General features: G+C 41.4%; 1 pseudogene; it reads right to left on the bottom strand.

The window, feature by feature from the left end:
- Window positions 1-361: 361 nt before the first annotated feature.
- Window positions 362-3,821, bottom strand: LOC106445595 (annotated as a pseudogene).
- Window positions 3,822-9,624: the final 5,803 nt, after the last annotated feature.

The raw sequence follows: 9,624 nt of genomic DNA, 5'->3' as shown, positions 1-9,624 counted from the left end.
TTCAAATAAATATTTTGGATTCCAAATGACTTGCATAATATTATTAATAACTACTTCCTTCACGTCTGATGCATTATATTATAATTTATTTTTCTATTGGTTAAAATCAAGTTAAGTGTATTGGTAATAATGTTTTTTTAATTTAAAAATATGTAAAATTAAATGTTTTCTTAATTTGTCCGTATTTTCCGTGTTTTTTCGTACAAAACAAAAATAATTAAAAAAAAAATGATTTCAAAATTTGTATGTCCGATTCTAAAACGACAATTAAAATGAAACATAAAGAGTATAAACTAAACCATAATTTGTAAGTAAATAATTTTTTTAATTAAAAGAAATGAACTGGATTGATTCTACCATATAATATAATTGTTATTTTATTCAATGGGAAATAGTTCTCCTTATTATTTTGGACAAATGAGAATTGAAAAAGGAGTTTGAAAACAAGTTCAAAAGAGGATACTCCTCCACGGATAAGCTTTAACGATTTGCACGCCGCTTAAATGAAGGTAAGAAACGGTTTCGTGTGGCTTCGTCCTCCCATTCAATCCCTTGTATCCATTCTTCTTCTTCGCAATCGAAATCGAATTCTTCAACCTTTAAGATGCTTTTTGAATCCAATGGAAGCTTGCTCAGCTTCACGCACGTGTAGACGGCAAAATGTTTTAGACGTTCAAAAGGTAGAGCACTCCAGAAGATGCTCTTCAGCTCGGGCAAATCAGCCAAAAAAATTACTTCTAGATTCTTGAAAGGAACAAGAGTATCATTACGTGTCTCCTCCAAAACACTCGCAGCTTTATCTTTGCTTATTATCTCCTCTAGTTGTTTTGACTCGAACACGAAAAGAGAAGTAAGGTTTGGCGCGAACAGCAGCCACGTCAAATCTTTAAGACCATCACACTCTTATTTGCACATAAGAGAGATTTGAGAAGCACGGAGGACTTGTAGGACTTTTGTTCAATGGTGTCTTCTCTACTACCTCTATCTCCCTCCCTCCATATTTCCATATATTGATGCGACGGAGAGTATCCATTGCTGGCAAAACGAATACATCTGCAGTATAAATCTGTTGAATACATCTCCCTACTCTGGGATCATATAACAATAGCTTCCCCACCAAACTAGAACAGATATTTATGCTTACAAACTCCAGATGCTTCAAGAGCTGAAGCTCCTTCATTAGGCTCATATCTAGCCACACTTGGGATCCTGCTAGTTTCAATGTTCTCAATCGCGACAAATTCGATATCCAATCACAACTCACAACCTTGGTGAACTCCAAATTCAGATGTATTAGCATTTTCAACTCTTGGAAACCAACAGGTAGTCGATCCATCTGCGTCCCTGCCAAGCCAAGACATCGCAGAGAAGACAATCTTGATATTTGCTCTGGCAATCCATTGAAATTGTAACAACGTGATAAATTCAAAACGAGTAGCCTAGGCATAGACCGAAAAAAATCACCAGAGATTGTTGTTAAGCGTTCGTTAGACGCGAGGAAGAGAGTTGTGAGTTCAGGACAGTCGGGGCTCTCTGATATCTTATCAATACTAGTACCCATCAACGACAGCGCTCTCACATCTTTCCAGTTCTTTACTTTAGGCACCTCACGCAACCCAATGTCAGTTTGCGCAATACATCTTTCTTTATGCTTCCCTAGATCAGATGCTATCCATAGTCCCATATCCCGTACTACATCATGAATTTTCAAATATGATGACCCTTCTTCCTCCAACAAACTTGCACGGACAAGAGTCCAGAGTATCTCATTACCCACGTTAAATGCCCTCTCTCTACCTTCCTTTTCATCTATGAACCCTTCACATATCCAGTACTCTATCAATCTCTCTTTTTCAAAACTATGATATAACAGAGAGCAATAGAGGAAACATGATTTCGCTTGCTCACCCTTTAAATTATCATAGCTATACTTCAAAATGGGAAGAATCTCATCTTCCATGCCTAAGAACTCTTGAGCAGATGAAGTCAAAACGTCAAGTGCTAGATGCCACTCTTGTACTGTTCTCTTGCAAGCCATAGTTTCGCCGATGACATTGAGTGCTAATGGTAGGCCACGGCATTTCTCAGCGACTTGTCTTGCGAGTTTGGGAATGTCACTGTGGCTTTCCAGCGTGTTCTCTCCTACTTTCTTTTTGAACAAGTCCCAGGCTTTGTCGGAGTCCAGACAAGTGACTTCGATTGGGTCATAAACTCCCATACGCCCACATACATCACGAGACCGGGTGGTGAATACTACTTTGCATCCGTTTTCAGTGCTCGGATACGGGACTCCAACCGCAGATAAGTTTACTTTCTCCCATATATCATCCAACAACAGCACGAACTTCTTCCTCCTGAGAACGTTGTGGATGTCAAGAAGCTCTCTCTTTGTCGTCTTTCTCATCCCACTCTTTCCCCACAAGGCCTAGTTTTTTCGCAATGCTCTCTTGAATCTTACGGACTGAAGCATTTCTAGAGACTTCAACCCATATCACAATATCAAATCCTTCGCCTGTTTTGGAAAACTTGTTGTTGATCTGCGTGAGAAGTGTGGTTTTCCCTACACCACCCATACCATGCAGACCTACAACCCCTACTGTATCTTTCGTCAGACAGTTCCACACCCTTTCGAGCGTTGTTTCCTGACCAACAATCGTGGGATGAGTAGGCAACTCTTCAACCTCAGATCTAGGAGTTGCCTCAGTCACCACATTAAATTCTCCTTGAGAAATTAGACTCTCAACCTCCTTCAATACTAAGATTACCCTTTTCCCGTAACGATAGCTTAGTTTCAAATTTTTAGAGCAAAATCCACACATACACAACCTTTCAAGCTCGAGATTACTAGTACTAAGAAGGTCATTAAATTGGTTTTCGATGTCTAAGATCCTCGTAAGCCATACCTGGACTTGAGCAAGACTTTGACGATGCCCAGTGAATTCTTCTCTGTCTACCCTTCCTTGAACATCATCTCGCTTTGCCTTGAGCACTCCCATGGCTTTCTCGAGAGAGACTAGATTCTCAGCGAGGTTGTGAATATAACTCCCCTTGAGGCATAACCATTTGGAGAACTGATTCACCATTTGGTCACATGACATCGAGACAGAGAAACAGCCTCCCATCGCTGCACAACAGAAAGAGATTCACTTCTCACGACAACAAGAAGCTCAGCAAATATCAGAAATGGAAGAAAAGAAAAGATATGAATAATATTTTTGAATAGTTTAAGCATACGAAGAGAAGAGCTTTGCAAGTGCACGAGTCCAAAGATGCTAAATATATATATCAAAATATCTAAAAGCCTCTTCCTGAGATGATGGTCCCTACGTTTCTGGAAACAACCCATATACTATGCTTTTCCACTATTCTACGTTTCACATATTTGACACAATATGCCCACTCAATTTCACGAATCAAAAACTCCAAGTGCATTAAACGTGGATAGCTCAAAGTGAAAACCTGTATAGAGAAGAGAGATTCTCAGAACAAAACAAGAAGCTAAGCAAACATTAAAGAGAGGGAAAACATGATAAGATTTTTGAACAATATGCTGTCTACCAAAGTGCAAAGAGCATAAAGAGAAGAACTTTGCTTTAGTGTATGAGTCCAAAGATGCTAATTTAGGCATCATATACAGGTCCTCTTTCCGAAATGGTCCCAACTTAGTTGCCTATCAGTGGAAACCAGCTCATATTCTTTCCTATTATTCTAGTTTTCAAATAGTGGACACAATATCTTCAAGAATAAAAAAGACCTCAAATGTGTTAAACATGGATAGCTCAAAATGTAAGAACCCTAGGACCTCAGGTATGAATTCAATCACATGATGAGTATTTTTTTTTTTTTTTTTTTTTTTTGGTAAAAATGTTAAAATATCATTACCGGTTTTAGTTTTTGACAGAATATAGAGATAACAAGGAACAGAAAAATTAAAATGCAACTAAAGAGAAGCTCTAACAGGAACAACAGAGGAAGATACAACCGACTACAAGACCAACAAGTTCAACACATCAGACTTGGTATACTTCGCTTGGCGCAAAAAGATGAACCGCTGTGAAAACGAGATCCTGAGCCCGGTAAAGTTGGCGTACCCGATGAACAGGTCTTTAAGATAAGGTCCATCCAAGAACAGCTCGCTAATAACCTCCTAATCCGAGTCCACCCGAAAAGACCGGCAGACCAGAGACCTAACACACCCGCTAGACCGCCGAGCCTTATTCAAAACAAACACAAACACAGGCTGCGATGGAGACAAACCTGAATAGAAACTTTCAGAACCCGCTAAAAGAAAAGGAACAACCTGCTGAGAAAACCAAAAGGCTGTCCAAGCACTGGGATGACCATTCCTTAACCAGGAGACCTCGCCGTCCACGCAACCGACTGACCCAACCGGCGCTACCAGACGACGACCTGATCCAAAACAGAACACCTGTCACGGTCTTTGAGCGCTTCGCACTTGTCATTAACGAAACGAAGCAGAGCTATAGAAGCTCGACCAGATTCATGGTAGAGGAGAGCAAATGGAGAGCACCCTCATGAGACAGAGACGAGAAAGACATAGACGACAATCCCTTTCCACGCCTCGGAGGATGCAGACGCAGAACCACATGAGAACGATAGCCACACGACCACACAAACCCAGTGCACGAATCGACAGGCAACATAACTTGCCATCTCCCTTGAGCGTAAGCAGCTCGCTTGCAGACACAAGACCCTTGCGTCGGCGAGATGAAAAGCAAAAACGCACCCTTGCGTCGGGGAGACGAAAAGCAAAAACGCACCCTTGCTCGTAAGCAGCTCGCTTGCAGACACAAGACCCTTGCGTCGGGGTTGTATTTGTTAGTTGGGGCCCTGGTTCACTGAGTGACATTAGATTACTCATTAAACTCACCTATCGTTGCAGGAAACCTTAGTCGGAGACCGGGTAGCGTGGAAGCTGGACGTTAGAAGCACCGGAAGTACTTTTGCCTTTCCTTTTGTAAAACGGTACTAGTTAAAGTCTTTTGACTCGATATTGGCACTATGTCTGAATCCATCTGTAATATTTTACTTGTAACGAATCTTTATTATATTCAATAAAAGTGATGTTTTATATTTGTTACAATGGTTCTCTGATAAATAGACTTGTCCGGTCTAAACACAACGTTAGGTTTAGGTAAGGGTTGAAAAGCCTTAGGCCGCGATCTAACAGAACCGTTAACTCATAGTACGGGTTGCAAAGCCTTAACATGATTTAGCGGGACGAGTTAGTGGATGAACTGGTCGAAGTTGCGGATTAAGTTCTGTGACTTTGACCGGATCGTCCCTAGCCCATCATGTAGCGCTTCCGGACCATGGTGTTGGGTTGGACGGTCAGTCATGTTCTTGTTTGATTGTTGGCTGGCTGGTTGGCCTTTCATCTCCAACCCTTGGTGTGGGTCATCCGTCGGTCATGTTCTTGTTTTATTGTTGGCCGGAGGGTCGACTTATGCCTAGGATGGTTTGGGGGTGTTACAGTCCAAGTCGTCTATGTAGTTGAAAATCCACCACACAATCGTGACATCGTAAAAGAATGGTAAGATTTCAAAAATACCAACATGGAAGTTTTTGTCATTTCTTGCGTCCAAGTCGTTGTAATCCACAATAATGGAGAGTTTTCTAAGAATAACAACAAACAAAGGATAAGTGCAAAATCATATTTGAACCCATTTATTTAACTTTCATAATAACACAAAAATTACATTTAAAAATTTGCTGCCTGTAAGAATCGAACCATCATTCAAGAGGCACTCGTAACGAAGACACTGACAACTGGGCAAAAGAAAATACTATTGATTGTCATATTATTTGTTGTTGATCTGATCGAGAAGGACGGTTTTACCTACACCACCCATTCCATACAATCCCATAATCCCTACTTCATCAGTGTTGAGTTTTTGCCATGCGTCTGCCAAAACTATTTCTTGACCAACAATGTTCGGATCTAGAGGCTTCTTCTCCATCGTATCTGTTGTAGCTGGCCCAGCCACACGTTCAAAAGATCCTCCTTTAGCCTTGAGATCAGCAATTTCTTTCGACATCGTACAAACCAATTCCCCGTATCGATAGCTCGACCTTAAGCTCTTAGAGCATAGTCCACAAAGAATAAGCCTTCCAAGTTTAACAGATTTCTTACTTGAAAGAGCTTGGAACTTTTGTTCGATCTTCATGACGTTTTGAAGCCATAGTCTGACTTCTTCAGTCCTCTGAAGACCTTTGCTCCGCTATTTCCATCTTTTGGTGCACATCGTCTCGGTTTGCCTTAAGCTCTTCCATGGCAAGTAGAGTTCCTAGTCGCCAAAACGAGTAAGAATTTTTGGCTGCTGCTCCTATATAACACACACGACTTTTTGCTAAAAAGAAGACTAATAACTCTTATATTTGCTCCACTGACACAGCTAAGTCACAGAGAAACACATTGTTGAGCTTTAGTGGTTTTGTTGTTCATTCACTTTGATAGTTTCACTATTCATTCGAAACATCGAAACTATTTTCACAGAAATATATAACAGCTTAAATGATTATTTCTTCCTACGAATGATTATACAACATCCAAATACTCGTCAGCATCACCCTAACTAGTTTTCTCAAAACTGACTTTTAAAATTACTCCAAAATATATATATTGAAAGAGAGAGAGAGAGAAGGATAAGAACATAACTCCTCTTGGCTCATAAACACTGAGACAGAGAAACAACCTCCCCCATTAGTGCACATGATAATTTGTAGGATTATGAGAGCTTCTAAGTGTTTTAACCGTGATGAAGCACACGAACAAAGTAAAAAAGGAGTGAAGTAACCGTAAGTATTTGAGAAAGAAGAGAAATTTGAGAATTTAAGAGAATGAGAGGATTTGTGAGATTGAGAGAATGAAAGAAATGTTTGTATTGAATTGTATGTTTAATTGTGTAACATACATGGTGTATTTAAAGGAAACAAAAGCAATAAGCACTCAATGGTGGAAGAATAAATAACTAATAGTGTACTAGCCACTCCTCCCCATTTGGTAAGTGATATGGCCACTCCTCCCACTTCCTCCACTAACTAGTAGTGGACTAGCCACTCATCCCCATTTGGTAAGTGATATGCCCACTCCTCCCACTTCCTCCACTAACTAGTAGTGGACTAGCCACTCCTCCCCATTTGGTAAGTGATATGACCACTTCTCCCACTTCCTCCACTACTTCCCTTTGTTTAATTCTTCATGTCAACACTCCCCCTCAAGCTTGACAGTAGTGAGTGTCAAGCTTGGAAAGCCATGAAGTATTCCCTCATTAAAACCTTTTCTTGGAAAAAACACTTGGGATAAAAACCAAGCAAAGGAAAAAGAGTAGAATACTCCACGGTGAGGAGATCATTGACATGGAAGGTTTATGAGTCCAAGTCTTGGAAGAATGGACTCACAAACTTTGCTACTGGCCGCCTTGGTGAAGATGTCAGCCAGCTGATCCGCACTTCTTGTATAACATGGGAGAATCACTTGCTGCTCCACTGCTTGTCTGACCTTGTGGCAGTCTACTTCTATGTGCTTTGTCCTTTCATGAAAGACTGAGTTGGATGCAATGTGTATTGCGGCTTGGTTGTCACAGTGCATGGTCATGGGAGAGGTGATCTCAATTCCCAAGTCGCCTAAAAGCCCCTTTATCCAGATAAGCTCACTGGTTAGCTTCCTCATTGATCTGTACTCTGCTTCTGCGCTTGAACAAGATACTACTTTCTGTTTCTTGCTCTTCCAAGTGACAAGATTCCCTCCAATGAATGTACAATAACCGGTGGTTGACCTTCTGTCTACTCTATCTCCAGCCCAATCTGCATCACAGTATCCTATCACCTCAGTGTTCTTGTTGCAAGCCATCCATACACCTTGTCCTGGCGCTTCTCTTAAGTATCTTAGAATCCTCTCCACCATGTTCCAGTGATGAACCTTGGGAGTTTGCATGTGCTGGCTCACTTGATTAACTGCGAAACACACATCTGGCCGAGTGATGGTTAGATAGATCAGCTTCCCAACCATCCGTCTATACTGCTTGACATCTTCAAATGGAGTGTCTTCATACTCCCCCTCTCGCAATACCTTGTAACCTTCTTCAAGTGGTGTCTTGGCATGTCTTCCTCCAAGATCTCCTGCCTCCTTTAATATGTCCAGGGTATACTTTCTTTGGGACATGAATAATCCTTCCTTTGATCTGCACATCTCAATGCCAAGGAAGTACTTCAGTTCTCCCAGGTCTTTGATGTCAAATGCGGCCTTGAGAAATGTCTTGGTTAAACTGATCCCCTCCTTGTCACTACCCGTGATGATGATGTCATCCACATAGACTAGAATTACCGTAATTCCTTGCTTGCTGGTGAGAGTGAAGAGTGTGTGATCCGCTTGAGACTTCACAAATCCCCTTCCATTCAATGTAGTGCTTAGCTTGTGGTACCAAGCTCTTGGTGATTGCTTCAAGCCATAGATTGCCTTTCTGAGTCTAAGGACATTCCCTGGTTTCACCATTTCTTCCATCCCCGGAGGTGGTTTCATATACACTTCATCTTCTAGTTCTCCTTGCAGGAAAGCATTCTTCACATCCATTTGCCAAAGGTCCCATTCTAGGTTCACTGCTAATGAGAGTAGAATCCGGATTGTATGAAGCTTGGCCACTGGTGCAAAGGTGTCTAGATAGTCCTCTCCATACACTTGTGTGTATCCTCTTGCCACCAGTCTGGTCTTCTTTCTTTCTGGCTTCCCATTTGCAAGATACTTAATGGTATGTATGAGTCTGCTGGTCACGGCTTTCTTCCCTTTTGGAAGTTCTGTCTCATACCAGGTGTTGTTCTTCTCCATGGCCCTCATTTCATCATCCACCGATTTCCTCCATTCATCATCTTCCATAGCTTCTGCATATGTTCTTGGTATCCATTCCAGGTCCAATGAACTCATAAAGACTTGATGTTCTTCTGGATAGTGAGCTAGGGAGCATAATCCACTTTCTGGATGTGCCACAGCTTGAGCATTGTAGTAAACAAAATCATTTTTAACCCAATCTGAGGCTGGTCTTCTGATCCTTGTACTTCTCCTTAGGACTTGTGTCTGCTCAGGTTCATTACTGCTGCTTGGTTCTCCTTCTTGAGCTTCAGTGTCTGGTTGTCCCATCTCATCTTGATCATGAGATAATACTGGGTTTTCTTCAGGTTGATCTTGCGCCGGTTGATCTTCATGGTCAGGATGAGAGTCTTCAGTGTTATGAACCATGGTCTCTTTATAAGGAGTAGTGTTTCGGCCTTTCTCTGGTTCCTTTTCTAGGTTAATGCCGAGTCTTTCCATAAGAATCTTCAGGTTGTTAGCTCTGTCCGAGGCAGAATGAGATAGATCTTTGAGTTCCTCCCAACTCTTCTCATCATAATAGGCCTTGGATTCCATGAACTTAACATCTCTGGATACTAGGACTCTCCTTGTCTCTGGTACATAGCATTTGTACCCCTTTTGGTGCGTAGAGTATCCAATGAACATTGCCTTTGTGCTCTTTGCCTCCAGTTTGTTTCTTAGTTCTCCTGGAATCAAAACAAAGCACACACACCCAAACGCACGCAAATGATCAATTGATGGTCTAGATTTGTTTAGTA

The sequence above is a fragment of the Brassica napus genome, chromosome C5 (genome assembly GCF_020379485.1).
Source record: "Brassica napus cultivar Da-Ae chromosome C5, Da-Ae, whole genome shotgun sequence".
NCBI lineage: Eukaryota > Viridiplantae > Streptophyta > Magnoliopsida > Brassicales > Brassicaceae > Brassica > Brassica napus.
The sequence above is the reverse complement of the archived record's forward strand: the minus strand, read 5'-3'. Positions and strand labels throughout refer to the sequence as shown.